Source organism: Pseudophryne corroboree, unplaced genomic scaffold (genome assembly GCF_028390025.1).
Source record: "Pseudophryne corroboree isolate aPseCor3 unplaced genomic scaffold, aPseCor3.hap2 scaffold_595, whole genome shotgun sequence".
NCBI classification, from domain to species: Eukaryota; Metazoa; Chordata; class Amphibia; order Anura; family Myobatrachidae; genus Pseudophryne; species Pseudophryne corroboree.
This window is the reverse complement of record NW_026970193.1, coordinates 272,119-289,996: the sequence shown is the minus strand read 5'-3', so window position 1 is coordinate 289,996 and position 17,878 is coordinate 272,119. Positions and strand designations below refer to the sequence as shown.

The 17,878-nt window shown below is 37.6% G+C and overlaps 1 non-coding gene across 1 annotated transcript; it reads right to left on the bottom strand.

Moving 5' to 3' along the window:
- Nucleotides 1-17,689: 17,689 nt before the first annotated feature.
- Nucleotides 17,690-17,853, bottom strand: LOC135035199 (U1 spliceosomal RNA). The gene has a single exon (XR_010230274.1). It is a non-coding gene; the product is annotated as a U1 spliceosomal RNA (small nuclear RNA).
- Between the last annotated feature and the right edge of the window lie 25 nt (nt 17,854-17,878).

The following is a 17,878-nucleotide window of genomic DNA, read 5'->3' as shown; positions in this document are numbered from 1 at the left end:
GAAAGATGATTTTAATATATCACTTGTACATTTTGTATTGCTCTTCTGGTGACAATGTAGTTTGCTTTTGTCAATTACCATTTTAATAATCGGGTAAAGAAAATTAATTGGATTTTTGAAAGAAAACAATACTGTCAATATACTATTAAAACAAATTAAAATGGTAAAAGTTAATGTACTTTAAGTAAAAATAAAAGAGCAAAAATATCAATCCCAGTTTTGGATTACTTTAATTAACAAAAAAAAAATGCATATAGCAGAGGATAGTTTCAATCTGCCTACCTCTGGGTTATGGACCCAGCATGCTTCCATTACAGTACTCTGCTGCACATGTAAGTGCAAGAGATCCTGAAGCACTCACTCATCATGGGAAAGTACCAATGTGTTTCTTCATTGGTTGATGGAAGAAACATCTTACAAAAACTCTCCACATTATTGACTTTTTAAAATGTTTCTAGGAATCGTTCTAGATGAATGCTTATTAGCCTTTGTCAGTAAGTACTTTTGCAAAGTGTCACTGTGGCGCAATCAGTTAGTGTGTAAGGCTATTAACCAAAAAGTTGGTGGTTCAATCCCACCCAGGGACTTAATTGATCTTGTTATCAGATTTTGGTGATCTTTAAGTAGACAAGTCAAAATTTCAAACCCCCTGTTATGGTGTAGGGTACCTGGCCTTCTCTGATGTAATCAGAGTTAGATTTGATTCAGTGATTTTATAAAAACAGCTAGGAAGCACAATTTAGCAGTGGGTTGCAGAGAAAAAGAAATATGCTGGCAGAAAAATCCAATTGAGTGATTAAACAGCTCTTCATTTTCTGGCTTTATTTTTATGCTAACTAATTTGTTCTCTGAATAGTGTCCACAAAGCCAAGTATCTGATTAACATATTTGTAGGGATGGTTTTTCACCTATTACTAAATTAAACTTGCTTCATTGGAAAGGCAGCAAGATGCATCCTCATTTCAATATCTACTGAAATAATACAGGTTGACACCAGGAAACATTAACGCCACTGCATCCTTGCTGCTTTCTCATGTGGAAGTCTGTTTAATGTGAAAACAAGGTGATATCTAATTAGCACACAGGTAAGGAATTAAGAAAATCTTTATTTAAGGGTGAAGATGTTTCTCACAAAATCGTTGCCCCAATGCATCATTGAAATTCAAGCTGGAAAGATGATTTTAATATATCACTTGTACATTTTGTATTGCTCTTCTGGTGACAATGTAGTTTGTTTTTGTCAATTACCATTTTAATAATAGGGTAAAGAAAATTAAGTGGATTTTTGAAAGAAAACAATACTGTCAATATACTATTAAAACAAATTAAAATGGTAAAAGTTATTGTACTTTAAGTAAAAATAAAAGCTAAAATATCAATCCCAGTTTTGGATTACTTTAATGAACAAAAAAAAAAAATGCATATAGCAAAGGATAGTTTCAATCTGCCTACCTCTGGGTTATGGGCCCAGCATGCTTTCATTGCAGTACTCTGCTGCACATGTAAGTGCAAGAGATCCTGAAGCACTCACTCATCATGCGAAAGTACCAATGTGTTTCTTCATTGGTTGCTGGAAGAAACATCTTACAAAAACTCTCCAGATTATTGATTTTTTAAAGTTTTTCTAGGAAACGTTCTAGATGAATGCTTATTAGTCTTTGTCAGTATGTACTTTTTGCAAAGTGTCTCTGTGGCGCAATCGGTTAGTGTGTTCAGCTATTAATCAAAAGGTTGGTGGTTCAATCCCTCCCAGGGACTTAATTGATCTTGTGATCAGATTTTGGTGATATTTAAGTAGACAAGTCAAAATTGCAAACCCCCTGTTATGGTGTAGGGTACCTGGCCTTCTCTGATGTAATCAGAGTTAGATTTGATTAAGTGATTTTATAAAAAAACAGCTAGGAAGCACAATTTAGCAGTGGGTTGCAGAGAAAAAGAATAATGCTGGCAGAAAAATCCAATTGAGTGATTAAACAGCTCTTCATTTTCTGGCTTTATTTTTATGATAACAAATTTGTTCTCTGAAAAGTGTCCACAAAGCCAAGTATCTGATTAACATCTTTGTAGGGATGGTTTTTCACCTATTACTAAATTAAACTTGCTTCATTGGAAAGGCAGCAAGATGCATCTTCATTTCAATATCTACGGAAATAATACAGGTTGACACCAGGAAACATTAACGCCACTGCATCTTTGCTGTTTTCTCATGTGGAAGTCTGTTTAATGTGAAAACAAAGTGATATCTAATTAGCACACAGGTAAGGAATTAAGAAAATCTTTATTTAAGGGTGAAGATGTTTCTCACAAAATCGTTGCCCCAATGCATCATTGAAATTCAAGCTGGAAAGATGATTTTAATATATCACTTGTACATTTTGTATTGCTCTTCTGGTGACAATGTAGTTTGTTTTTGTCAATTACCATTTTAATAATCGGGTAAAGAAAAGTAATTGGATTTTTGAAAGAAAACAATACTGTCAATATACTATTAAAACAAATTAAAATGGTAAAAGTTATTGTACTTTAAGTAAAAATAAAAGAGCAAAAATATCAATCCCAGTTTTGGATTACTTTAATTAACAAAAAAAAAATGCATATAGCAGAGGATAGTTTCAATCTGCCTACCTCTGGGTTATGGACCCAGTATGCTTTCATAACAGTACTCTGCTGCACATGTAAGTGCAAGAGATCCTGAAGCACTCACTCATCATGGGAAAGTACCAATGTGTTTCTTCATTGGTTGATGGAAGAAACATCTTACAAAAACTCTCCAGATTATTGACTATTTAAAGTTTTTATAGGAAACGTTCTAGATGAATGCTTATTAGCCTTTGTCAGTATGTTCTTTTGCAAAGTGTCGCTGTGGCGCAATCAGTTAGTGTGTACAGCTATTAACCAAAAGGTTGGTGGTTCAATCCCACCCAGGGACATAATTGACCTTGTTATCAGATTTTGTTGATCTTTAAGTAGACAAGTCAAAATTTCGAAAACCCCTGTTATGGTGTAGGGTACCTGGCCTTCTCTGATGTAATCAGAGTTAGATTTGATTCAGTGATTTTATAAAAACAGCTAGGAAGCACAATTTAGCAGTGGGTTGCAGAGAAAAAGAAATATGCTATCAAAAAAATCCAATTGAGTGATTAAACAGCTCTTCATTTTCTGGCTTTATTTTTATGCTAACAAATTTGTTCTCTGAAAAGTGTCCACAAAGCCAAGTCTCTGATTAACACCTTTGTAGGGATGGTTTTTCACCTATTACTAAATTAAACTTGCTTCATTGGAAAGGCAGCAAGATGCATCCTCATTTCAATATCTACTGAAATAATACAGGTTGACACCAGGAAACATTAACGCCACTGCATCCTTGCTGCTTTCTCATGTGGAAGTCTGTTTAATGTGAAAACAAGGTGATATCTAATTAGCACACAGGTAAGGAATTAAGAAAATCTTTATTTAAGGGTGAAGATGTTTCTCACAAAATCGTTGCCCCAATGCATCATTGAAATTCAAGCTGGAAAGATGATTTTAATATATCACTTGTACATTTTGTATTGCTCTTCTGGTGACAATGTAGTTTGTTTTTGTCAGTTACCATTTTAATAATCGGGTAAAGAAAATTAATTGGATTTTTGAAAGAAAACAATACTGTCAATATACTATTAAAACAAATTAAAATGGTAAAAGTTATTGTACTTTAAGTAAAAATAAAAGCTAAAATATCAATCCCAGTTTTGGATTACTTTAATGAACAAAAAAAAATGCATATAGCAGAGGATAGTTTCAATCTGCCTACCTCTGGGTTATGGACCCAGCATGCTTCCATTACAGTACTCTGCTGCACATGTAAGTGCAAGAGATCCTGAAGCACTCACTCATCATGGGAAAGTACCAATGTGTTTCTTCATTGGTTGATGGAAGAAACATCTTACAAAAACTCTCCACATTATTGACTTTTTAAAATGTTTCTATGAATCGTTCTAGATGAATGCTTATTAGCCTTTGTCAGTAAGTACTTTTGCAAAGTGTCGCTGTGGCGCAATCAGTTAGTGTGTAAGGCTATTAACCTAAAGGTTGGTGGTTCAATCCCACCCAGGGACTTAATTGACCTTGTTATCAGATTTTGGTGATCTTTAAGCAGACAAGTCAAAATTTCAAACCCCCTGTTATGGTGTAGGGTACCTGGCCTTCTCTGATGTAATCAGAGTTAGATTTGATTCAGTGATTTTATAAAAACAGCTAGGAAGCACAATTTAGCAGTGGGTTGCAGAGAAAAAGAAATATGCTGGCAGAAAAATCCAATTGAGTGATTAAACAGCTCTTCATTTTCTGGCTTTATTTTTATGCTAACTAATTTGTTCTCTGAAAAGTGTCCACAAAGCCAAGTATCTGATTAACATATTTGTAGGGATGGTTTTTCACCTATTACTAAATTAAACTTGCTTCATTGGAAAGGCAGCAAGATGCATCCTCATTTCAATATCTACTGAAATAATACAGGTTGACACCAGGAAACATTAACGCCACTGCATCCTTGCTGCTTTCTCATGTGGAAGTCTGTTTAATGTGAAAACAAGGTGATATCTAATTAGCACACAGGTAAGGAATTAAGAAAATCTTTATTTAAGGGTAAAGATGTTTCTCACAAAATCATTGCCCCAATGCATCATTGAAATTCAAGCTGGAAAGATGATTTTAATATATCACTTGTACATTTTGTATTGCTCTTCTGGTGACAATGTAGTTTGTTTTTGTCAATTACCATTTTAATAATAGGGTAAAGAAAATTAAGTGGATTTTTGAAAGAAAACAATACTGTCAATATACTATTAAAACAAATTAAAATGGTAAAAGTTATTGTACTTTAAGTAAAAATAAAAGCTAAAATATCAATCCCAGTTTTGGATTACTTTAATGAACAAAAAAAAAATGCATATAGCAAAGGATAGTTTCAATCTGCCTACCTCTGGGTTATGGGCCCAGCATGCTTCCATTGCAGTACTCTGCTGCACATGTAAGTGCAAGAGATCCTGAAGCCCTCACTCATCATGCGAAAGTACCAATGTGTTTCTTCATTGGTTGCTGGAAGAAACATCTTACAAAAACTCTCCAGATTATTGACTTTTTAAAGTTTTTCTAGGAAACGTTCTAGATGAATGCTTATTAGTCTTTGTCAGTATATTCTTTTTGCAAAGTGTCTCTGTGGCGCAATCGGTTAGTGTGTTCAGCTATTAATCAAAAGGTTGGTGGTTCAATCCCACCCAGGGATGTAATTGACCTTGTGATCAGATTTTGGTGATATTTAAGTAGACAAGTCAAAATTGCAAACCCCCTCTTATGGTGTAGGGTACCTGGCCTTCTCTGATGTAATCAGAGTTAGATTTGATTAAGTGATTTTATAAAAAAACAGCTAGGAAGCACAATTTAGCAGTGGGTTGCAGAGAAAAAGAAAAATGCTGGCAGAAAAATCCAATTGAGTGATTAAACAGCTCTTCATTTTCTGGCTTTATTTTTATGATAACAAATTTGTTCTCTGAAAAGTGTCCACAAAGCCAAGTATCTGATTAACATCTTTGTAGGGATGGTTTTTCACCTATTACTAAATTAAACTTGCTTCATTGGAAAGGCAGCAAGATGCATCTTCATTTCAATATCTACGGAAATAATACAGGTTGACACCAGGAAACATTAACGCCACTGCATCTTTGCTGTTTTCTCATGTGGAAGTCTGTTTAATGTGAAAACAAAGTGATATCTAATTAGCACACAGGTAAGGAATTAAGAAAATCTTTATTTAAGGGTGAAGATGTTTCTCACAAAATCGTTGCCCCAATGCATCATTGAAATTCAAGCTGGAAAGATGATTTTAATATATCACTTGTACATTTTGTATTGCTCTTCTGGTGACAATGTAGTTTGTTTTTGTCAATTACCATTTTAATAATCGGGTAAAGAAAAGTAATTGGATTTTTGAAAGAAAACAATACTGTCAATATACTATTAAAACAAATTAAAATGGTAAAAGTTATTGTACTTTAAGTAAAAATAAAAGAGCAAAAATATCAATCCCAGTTTTGGATTACTTTAATTAACAAAAAAAAAATGCATATAGCAGAGGATAGTTTCAATCTGCCTACCTCTGGGTTATGGACCCAGTATGCTTTCATAACAGTACTCTGCTGCACATGTAAGTGCAAGAGATCCTGAAGCACTCACTCATCATGGGAAAGTACCAATGTGTTTCTTCATTGGTTGATGGAAGAAACATCTTACAAAAACTCTCCAGATTATTGACTATTTAAAGTTTTTATAGGAAACGTTCTAGATGAATGCTTATTAGCCTTTGTCAGTATGTTCTTTTGCAAAGTGTCGCTGTGGCGCAATCAGTTAGTGTGTACAGCTATTAACCAAAAGGTTGGTGGTTCAATCCCACCCAGGGACATAATTGACCTTGTTATCAGATTTTGTTGATCTTTAAGTAGACAAGTCAAAATTTCGAAAACCCCTGTTATGGTGTAGGGTACCTGGCCTTCTCTGATGTAATCAGAGTTAGATTTGATTCAGTGATTTTATAAAAACAGCTAGGAAGCACAATTTAGCAGTGGGTTGCAGAGAAAAAGAAATATGCTATCAAAAAAATCCAATTGAGTGATTAAACAGCTCTTCATTTTCTGGCTTTATTTTTATGCTAACAAATTTGTTCTCTGAAAAGTGTCCACAAAGCCAAGTCTCTGATTAACACCTTTGTAGGGATGGTTTTTCACCTATTACTAAATTAAACTTGCTTCATTGGAAAGGCAGCAAGATGCATCCTCATTTCAATATCTACTGAAATAATACAGGTTGACACCAGGAAACATTAACGCCACTGCATCCTTGCTGCTTTCTCATGTGGAAGTCTGTTTAATGTGAAAACAAGGTGATATCTAATTAGCACACAGGTAAGGAATTAAGAAAATCTTTATTTAAGGGTGAAGATGTTTCTCACAAAATCGTTGCCCCAATGCATCATTGAAATTCAAGCTGGAAAGATGATTTTAATATATCACTTGTACATTTTGTATTGCTCTTCTGGTGACAATGTAGTTTGTTTTTGTCAGTTACCATTTTAATAATCGGGTAAAGAAAATTAATTGGATTTTTGAAAGAAAACAATACTGTCAATATACTATTAAAACAAATTAAAATGGTAAAAGTTATTGTACTTTAAGTAAAAATAAAAGCTAAAATATCAATCCCAGTTTTGGATTACTTTAATGAACAAAAAAAAATGCATATAGCAGAGGATAGTTTCAATCTGCCTACCTCTGGGTTATGGACCCAGCATGCTTCCATTACAGTACTCTGCTGCACATGTAAGTGCAAGAGATCCTGAAGCACTCACTCATCATGGGAAAGTACCAATGTGTTTCTTCATTGGTTGATGGAAGAAACATCTTACAAAAACTCTCCACATTATTGACTTTTTAAAATGTTTCTATGAATCGTTCTAGATGAATGCTTATTAGCCTTTGTCAGTAAGTACTTTTGCAAAGTGTCGCTGTGGCGCAATCAGTTAGTGTGTAAGGCTATTAACCAAAAGGTTGGTGGTTCAATCCCACCCAGGGACTTAATTGACCTTGTTATCAGATTTTGGTGATCTTTAAGCAGACAAGTCAAAATTTCAAACCCCCTGTTATGGTGTAGGGTACCTGGCCTTCTCTGATGTAATCAGAGTTAGATTTGATTCAGTGATTTTATAAAAACAGCTAGGAAGCACAATTTAGCAGTGGGTTGCAGAGAAAAAGAAATATGCTGGCAGAAAAATCCAATTGAGTGATTAAACAGCTCTTCATTTTCTGGCTTTATTTTTATGCTAACTAATTTGTTCTCTGAAAAGTGTCCACAAAGCCAAGTATCTGATTAACATATTTGTAGGGATGGTTTTTCACCTATTACTAAATTAAACTTGCTTCATTGGAAAGGCAGCAAGATGCATCCTCATTTCAATATCTACTGAAATAATACAGGTTGACACCAGGAAACATTAACGCCACTGCATCCTTGCTGCTTTCTCATGTGGAAGTCTGTTTAATGTGAAAACAAGGTGATATCTAATTAGCACACAGGTAAGGAATTAAGAAAATCTTTATTTAAGGGTAAAGATGTTTCTCACAAAATCATTGCCCCAATGCATCATTGAAATTCAAGCTGGAAAGATGATTTTAATATATCACTTGTACATTTTGTATTGCTCTTCTGGTGACAATGTAGTTTGTTTTTGTCAATTACCATTTTAATAATAGGGTAAAGAAAATTAAGTGGATTTTTGAAAGAAAACAATACTGTCAATATACTATTAAAACAAATTAAAATGGTAAAAGTTATTGTACTTTAAGTAAAAATAAAAGCTAAAATATCAATCCCAGTTTTGGATTACTTTAATGAACAAAAAAAAATGCATATAGCAAAGGATAGTTTCAATCTGCCTACCTCTGGGTTATGGGCCCAGCATGCTTCCATTGCAGTACTCTGCTGCACATGTAAGTGCAAGAGATCCTGAAGCCCTCACTCATCATGCGAAAGTACCAATGTGTTTCTTCATTGGTTGCTGGAAGAAACATCTTACAAAAACTCTCCAGATTATTGACTTTTTAAAGTTTTTCTAGGAAACGTTCTAGATGAATGCTTATTAGTCTTTGTCAGTATATTCTTTTTGCAAAGTGTCTCTGTGGCGCAATCGGTTAGTGTGTTCAGCTATTAATCAAAAGGTTGGTGGTTCAATCCCACCCAGGGACGTAATTGACCTTGTGATCAGATTTTGGTGATATTTAAGTAGACAAGTCAAAATTGCAAACCCCCTCTTATGGTGTAGGGTACCTGGCCTTCTCTGATGTAATCAGAGTTAGATTTGATTAAGTGATTTTATAAAAAAACAGCTAGGAAGCACAATTTAGCAGTGGGTTGCAGAGAAAAAGAAAAATGCTGGCAGAAAAATACAATTGAGTGATTAAACAGCTCTTCATTTTCTGGCTTTATTTTTATGATAACAAATTTGTTCTCTGAAAAGTGTCCACAAAGCCAAGTCTCTGATTAACACCTTTGTAGGGATGGTTTTTCACCTATTACTAAATTAAACTTGCTTCATTGGAAAGGCAGCAAGATGCATCCTCATTTCAATATCTACTGAAATAATACAGGTTGACACCAGGAAACATTAACGCCACTGCATCCTTGCTGCTTTCTCATGTGGAAGTCTGTTTAATGTGAAAACAAGGTGATATCTAATTAGCACACAGGTAAGGAATTAAGAAAATCTTTATTTAAGGGTGAAGATGTTTCTCACAAAATCGTTGCCCCAATGCATCATTGAAATTCAAGCTGGAAAGATGATTTTAATATATCACTTGTACATTTTGTATTGCTCTTCTGGTGACAATGTAGTTTGTTTTTGTCAGTTACCATTTTAATAATCGGGTAAAGAAAATTAATTGGATTTTTGAAAGAAAACAATACTGTCAATATACTATTAAAACAAATTAAAATGGTAAAAGTTATTGTACTTTAAGTAAAAATAAAAGCTAAAATATCAATCCCAGTTTTGGATTACTTTAATGAACAAAAAAAAATGCATATAGCAGAGGATAGTTTCAATCTGCCTACCTCTGGGTTATGGACCCAGCATGCTTCCATTACAGTACTCTGCTGCACATGTAAGTGCAAGAGATCCTGAAGCACTCACTCATCATGGGAAAGTACCAATGTGTTTCTTCATTGGTTGATGGAAGAAACATCTTACAAAAACTCTCCACATTATTGACTTTTTAAAATGTTTCTAGGAATCGTTCTAGATGAATGCTTATTAGCCTTTGTCAGTATGTACTTTTGCAAAGTGTCGCTGTGGCGCAATCAGTTAGTGTGTAAGGCTATTAACCAAAAGGTTGGTGGTTCAATCCCACCCAGGGACTTAATTGACCTTGTTATCAGATTTTGGTGATCTTTAAGCAGACAAGTCAAAATTTCAAACCCCCTGTTATGGTGTAGGGTACCTGGCCTTCTCTGATGTAATCAGAGTTAGATTTGATTCAGTGATTTTATAAAAACAGCTAGGAAGCACAATTTAGCAGTGGGTTGCAGAGAAAAAGAAATATGCTGGCAGAAAAATCCAATTGAGTGATTAAACAGCTCTTCATTTTCTGGCTTTATTTTTATGCTAACTAATTTGTTCTCTGAAAAGTGTCCACAAAGCCAAGTATCTGATTAACATATTTGTAGGGATGGTTTTTCACCTATTACTAAATTAAACTTGCTTCATTGGAAAGGCAGCAAGATGCATCCTCATTTCAATATCTACTGAAATAATACAGGTTGACACCAGGAAACATTAACGCCACTGCATCCTTGCTGCTTTCTCATGTGGAAGTCTGTTTAATGTGAAAACAAGGTGATATCTAATTAGCACACAGGTAAGGAATTAAGAAAATCTTTATTTAAGGGTAAAGATGTTTCTCACAAAATCATTGCCCCAATGCATCATTGAAATTCAAGCTGGAAAGATGATTTTAATATATCACTTGTACATTTTGTATTGCTCTTCTGGTGACAATGTAGTTTGTTTTTGTCAATTACCATTTTAATAATAGGGTAAAGAAAATGAAGTGGATTTTTGAAAGAAAACAATACTGTCAATATACTATTAAAACAAATTAAAATGGTAAAAGTTATTGTACTTTAAGTAAAAATAAAAGCTAAAATATCAATCCCAGTTTTGGATTACTTTAATGAACAAAAAAAAAATGCATATAGCAAAGGATAGTTTCAATCTGCCTACCTCTGGGTTATGGGCCCAGCATGCTTCCATTGCAGTACTCTGCTGCACATGTAAGTGCAAGAGATCCTGAAGCACTCACTCATCATGCGAAAGTACCAATGTGTTTCTTCATTGGTTGCTGGAAGAAACATCTTACAAAAACTCTCCAGATTATTGACTTTTTAAAGTTTTTCTAGGAAACGTTCTAGATGAATGCTTATTAGTCTTTGTCAGTATATTCTTTTTGCAAAGTGTCTCTGTGGCGCAATCGGTTAGTGTGTTCAGCTATTAATCAAAAGGTTGGTGGTTCAATCCCACCCAGGGACGTAATTGACCTTGTGATCAGATTTTGGTGATATTTAAGTAGACAAGTCAAAATTGCAAACCCCTTCTTATAGTGTAGGGTACCTGGCCTTCTCTGATGTAATCAGAGTTAGATTTGATTAAGTGATTTTATAAAAAAACAGCTAGGAAGCACAATTTAGCAGTGGGTTGCAGAGAAAAAGAAAAATGCTGGCAGAAAAATACAATTGAGTGATTAAACAGCTCTTCATTTTCTGGCTTTATTTTTATGATAACAAATTTGTTCTCTGAAAAGTGTCCACAAAGCCAAGTATCTGATTAACATATTTGTAGGGATGGTTTTTCACCTATTACTAAATTAAACTTGCTTCATTGGAAAGGCAGCAAGATGATGCATCCTCATTTCAATATCTACTGAAATAATACAGGTTGACACCAGGAAACATTAACGCCACTGCATCCTTGCTGCTTTCTCATGTGGAAGTCTGTTTAGTGTGAAAACAAGGTGATATCTAATTTTCACACAGGTAAGGAATTAAGAAAATCTTTATTTAAGGGTAAAGATGTTTCTCACAAAATCATTGCCCCAATGCATCATTGAAATTCAAGCTGGAAAGATGATTTTAATATATCACTTGTACATTTTGTATTGCTCTTCTGGTGACAATGTAGTTTGTTTTTGTCAATTACCATTTTAATAATAGGGTAAAGAAAATTAAGTGGATTTTTGAAAGAAAACAATACTGTCAATATACTATTAAAACAAATTAAAATGGTAAAAGTTATTGTACTTTAAGTAAAAATAAAAGCTAAAATATCAATCCCAGTTTTGGATTACTTTAATGAACAAAAAAAAAATGCATATAGCAAAGGATAGTTTCAATCTGCCTACCTCTGGGTTATGGGCCCAGCATGCTTCCATTGCAGTACTCTGCTGCACATGTAAGTGCAAGAGATCCTGAAGCACTCACTCATCATGCGAAAGTACCAATGTGTTTCTTCATTGGTTGCTGGAAGAAACATCTTACAAAAACTCTCCAGATTATTGACTTTTTAAAGTTTTTCTAGGAAACGTTCTGGATGAATGCTTATTAGTCTTTGTCAGTATATTCTTTTTGCAAAGTGTCTCTGTGGCGCAATCGGTTAGTGTGTTCAGCTATTAATCAAAAGGTTGGTGGTTCAATCCCACCCAGGGACGTAATTGACCTTGTGATCAGATTTTGGTGATATTTAAGTAGACAAGTCAAAATTTCAAAAACCCCTGTTATGGTGTAGGGTACCTGGCCTTCTCTGATGTAATCAGAGTTAGATTTGATTCAGTGATTTTATAAAAACAGCTAGGAAGCACAATTTAGCAGTGGTTTGCAGAGAAAAAGAAATATGCTGGCAAAAAAATCCAATTGAGTGATTAAACAGCTCTTCATTTTCTGGCTTTATTTTTATGCTAACAAATTTGTTCTCTGAAAAGTGTCCACAAAGCCAAGTATCTGATTAACATCTTTGTAGGGATGGTTTTTCACCTATTACTAAATTAAACTTGCTTCATTGGAAAGGCAGCAAGATGCATCCTCATTTCAATATCTACTGAAATAATACAGGTTGACACCAGGAAACATTAACGCCACTGCATCCTTGCTGCTTTCTCATGTGGAAGTCTGTTTAATGTGAAAACAAGGTGATATCTAATTAGCACACAGGTAAGGAATTAAGAAAATCTTTATTTAAGGGTGAAGATGTTTCTCACAAAATCGTTGCCCCAATGCATCATTGAAATTCAAGCTGGAAAGATGATTTTAATATATCACTTGTACATTTTGTATTGCTCTTCTGGTGACAATGTAGTTTGTTTTTGTCAATTACCATTTTAATAATAGGGTAAAGAAAATTAAGTGGATTTTTGAAAGAAAACAATACTGTCAATATACTATTAAAACAAATTAAAATGGTAAAAGTTATTGTACTTTAAGTAAAAATAAAAGAGCAAAAATATCAATCCCAGTTTTGGATTACTTTAACAAAAAAAAATGCATATAGCAGAGGATAGTTTCAATCTGCCTACCTCTGGGTTATGGGCCCAGCATGCTTCCATTGCAGTACTCTGCTGCACATGTAAGTGCAAGAGATCCTGAAGCACTCACTCATCATGGGAAAGTACCAATGCGTTTCTTCATTGGTTGATGGAAGAAACATCTTACAAAATCTCTCCAGATTATTGACTTTTTAAAGTTTTCTAGGAATTGTTCTAGATGAATGCTTATTAGCCTTTGTCAGTATGTACTTTTGCAAAGTGTCTCTGTGGTGCAATCGGTTAGTGTGTTTGGTTATTAACCAAAGGGTTGGTGGTTCAATCCCACCCAGGGATGTTATTGACCTTGTCATCAGATTTTGGTGATCTTTAAGTAGACAAGTCAAAATTTCAAACCCCCTCTTATGGTGTAGGGTACCTGGCCTACTCTGATGTAATCAGAGTTAGATTTGATTAAGTGATTTTATCAAAAAACAGCTAGGAAGCACAATTTAGCAGTGGGTTGCAGAGAAAATGAAATATGCTGGCAGAAAAATCCAATTGAGTGATTAAACAGCTCTTCATTTTCTGGCTTTATTTTTATGCTAACTAATTTGTTCTCTGAAAAGTGTCCACAAAGCCAAGTATCTGATTAACATCTTTGTAGGGATGGTTTTTCACCTATTACTAAATTAAACTTGCTTCATTGGAAAGGCAGCAAGATGCATCCTCATTTCAATATCTACTGAAATAATACAGGTTGACACCAGGAAACATTAACGCCACTGCATCCTTGCCGATGATAACCTCAAGTTGGGTCATTCGGTGCTGCAGAGTCGTACGCACTCTTCCACCCGTTCAAGAGCTTTGGTATAACCCCATGGTTCTTAATGTGACCCCAGCATCCTCTAGGTCGTATGAGAAAATAGGATTTTAATACCTACCGGTAAATCCTTTTCTCTTAGTCTGTAGAGGATGCTGGGCACCCGTCCCAGTCCATACTGTGTCTGCAGTTATTACTTGTGGTTATACACATGTTGTGTTATGGTTCTGGTCAGCTTTTTGCTGCAATTGTTCATGCCGTTGGCTTGTGTTCTGTTGAATGCCACGTTCTGCGGCATGCTTAAGGTGTGAGCTGGTAAGATGCTCACCTTAGTTTAACAATAAATCCTTTCCTCGAAATGTCCGTCTCCCTGGGCACAGTTCCTATAACTGGAGTCTGGAGGAGGGGCATAGAGGGAGGAGCCAGTTCACACCCTTTGATAGTCTTAAAGTGCCCATGTCTCTTGCGGATCCCGTCTATACCCCATGGTTCTTAATGTGACCCCAGCATCCTCTACGGACTAAGAGAAAAGGATGCCCTTGCGCACTATCCTGACTTCTCCTCCCGTCTGCTTACTTTGTGCCTTCCAACGCACAATGCGAACTACAGGTGGTGCTGCAGGGCCCACACCCTTTTACTTGCCTTACAGAACAGCTCTGGAGCTGTTACAGTGCCCAGCTGCTGCAAGAAATCAGCTTGAATGCTTCAGGGGATGGGGCATGGCCAACATGAGCCCCACACCAAAGGAGGGTGTGGGTGTTTAATGAGAACTAGGGGTCATCCAAGCACTGCAAAAGGCCGCCATGCCCTGCACGCCCCTTTTCTCTTTTCATATGCAGATGAGGGTTCCAGCCAACTTTGGCCCACTGCTTGGATAACATCACTGTATGCAAATCCGTCTGCTGCAGACCTTCCCCCAGGAATGCTTGTACTTGATGTTGCATATGGTTTGATATTTGATGGTGCTTCAGTATTAGGCAGCCTTCCGCCCTCCCATGTTCATCTGAAAAGATGTGGTCTCCCTGCAGTTGTTGTCCCCAGACGAGAGTTCCCTTGTGCTTCCTCAGTTGAATCTCCTTAACTTGACGGGGGAGGGGCTGCCCGAGCAGCCACCCTCCCCAGCCCTATCCCAACTCATACTTATTTTGCATATGAGATCTCTTGATCATGAAGATTGTTCTCACATGGTGAGGTTCATCCATTATATTTTAAAATAGGAAGGTACAAATTACATATTTGAATTGCATTTATGTGCTGGATTCAAATGTCCCCCCCCCCCCCCCTTCCATTCTCAATTGTGCCCGTCAGCAGCTATTCTAAGGTTGCTGCCAATGGGTGTGACACATTAATTTCTTCTGTGGGGTACACTGGACTCCACAAGGATTCACATTGGGGTGTAGAGTAGGATCTTGATCTGAGGCACCAACCGGCTCAAAGCTTTTGACTGTTCCCAAGATGCTCAGTGCATTCTCCTCTATAACCCCGCTTCCATGAACAGGGAGCTCAGTTTGTAGTTGGTGCCTTCAGTAGCAGGCCACTTAACAGGGGCCTGCCTCAGGCAGCCTATTCTTAGCTATAAATTTTGACAAGAAAAGAAGAACTTGTTTTATGAGAATCTACAAGGGCTGCAGCAGGCTAGGTCTAATAGACATCTTTACTGCAGCTTCATCACTCCCAGCGGCGCTGTATACTCCCATGCCCTGGTTGCTGGGTCACTGCAGCGGAGGCTCCGGTTTCATCCTAAGGTCAGTCACACACACACCACCCTTCCGGATCACGAGGCCGCTGATGAAGGGGAGCGTGGCCGTAGGGGGTGGACCGTGTGCGCACTGGCGTGGACACTGATTACTGGGCAGCCGCTCCACTAGCCACCAGGTACAGTTAAGGAGCACAGGTCTGGGGGTTTTTCTCCTATATTAACCCAATTTTGTACTGCCCGCAGCGCATTGTGATAGGTAATAGGGCCTGATTCAGGTTGGATTGCAATCACAATAAGCGATCCAACTGCAAAAATTGCTAAGAGCATACGCATGTGCCTGCATTTTCTGTGGCACCCCGCAGAGAATGCGATCGCCTCTGCCTGTCAATCGGGGCGGGGGGGGGGGATAGGTGGGTCAGCAACACTCCATTTCCAAGTCAGGGATGGAGCGGTGCGGGGGCAAGGCTTCAAAATGGGGTCTGCAACGGAGGAGACACAGGGGGCGTGGTCACAGCGGCTGTATGACATCACATTCAGCCGCTGTGATCACAAAAATGGTGGCGGCTTCCTGCGCGCACATACAGTCTGCACCAGCAGGAGGCTACATCATTTTTTATGATCACGCTGAACTGCAGTGCGACTGCAATTACAGCATGGTCAAGAAGGGAGGCGTCATGCTGGGTGGCCATGCCCTTTCACTGTGCAGGAGCCAGCACCGCTCACACACTAGTCCCCGGGTGCAGCCCCCAACCCCCGGGACACCCGGAGCAACAAAATGTAGATTCAGGCCACCAGGCCACGCCCCTACCTATGAAACCATGCCTCCTTTTTACCATTGCGCTGCTTATCTGCGCGCACTGCATTACAATCTCCCTCGCCACCTCTCTGGGTGTCACCAGTGATAGTGACACCTCTGCCATGCTTGTAGCAGCTGGTCCTAAGATCTACGCCTCAAGCCCTGAGTGTTTGCCCTTGTGACTTGTTGATCATCATAGCGAAGCAGATGCTTACAGAAAACTGCAGGGGCTTAGATTGAAAATAAAAAAATTGATAGGTATAAGGTAGAGAGGAGCGGGTTCGGTTCTCCGAGAACCGAATTCCCCACGAACTCCACGTTGTTTACACTGGTCCGAGGCAGGCTCGGTTGTTCCCGCCTGACTCGGAAAACCTGAAAAAGGGAAAATGTCATCATCCCGCTGTCGGATTCTCGCGAGATTCGGATTCCATATAAAGAGCTGCGCGTTGCCGCCATTTTTACTCGTGCATTGAAGATAGAGCGGAATGGACGTGGCTATGTTCTCTCAGTGGAAATCTCAATATCAGTGCTCAGTATCAGTGGTTACTTATTGCTGCTCAGTAATACTAGTAGTGTGTCTCTCCTGCTCAGTGTCAGTTCTCAGTAGTATCCTCATCAGTGCTCAGTATCACTGCTCATTGTCTTGTGCTGCATTGTGGTGCTCAGCATACTACAGTACATTACTAATAGTCCAGTGCTGCATCTTGCTGCTCAGTGTCAGTTCTAGTATCCTCATCAGTGCTCACTATCACTGTTCATTGCATTTTGGTTTTCTGTATACTACAGTAACATAGTAATATAGTAACATATAGTAACATAGTTTTTGAGGTTGAATAGAGGCAAATTGCCCATCGTGTTCAACCTGTTTTAAGTTGTGATGATTCTACATACTTGCTGAATAATGTTTTATGACTAGTTAGCTACTATAACTCATGTTACCCCCGGATTAACCATGTTGATATTTTAAGTATTATAACCTTGGATAGCTTTTTCATTCAGAAATGTATCCATTCCTTTTTTAAATCCAATTACATAGTCCACCATTACCACCTTCCCTGGCAGGGAATTCCACATCCTGATTGCCCTAACAGTGAAGATCATAGTATCTCACCTGGCAGGTAAGTAGGAGTTGGGCTAGAGCTGTGGAGGATTGCTGCTCGGGCACCCCCTGTCAAGTGAAGGAGATCCAACTGAGGCAGCACAAGGGAACTCTCGAAAGAAGAACAAGGCTAGAGGAAGATCTGAGACAAAGAAATCTGACTTTTACCAGAGCTGACCAGAGGAAAGCACAAACACAGTCCCCCACTACCACAAATAATGCAGTCGAGTTTCCCACATTTGGGGAAATCACAGGGGTCAGCATACCCAGAATGCAATGAATGAACCTCACCCTGGGAGAACAATCTTCATGACCATGGTATCTCCTATGCAAAATAAGTATGATTTAGGATAGGGCTGGGGAGGGC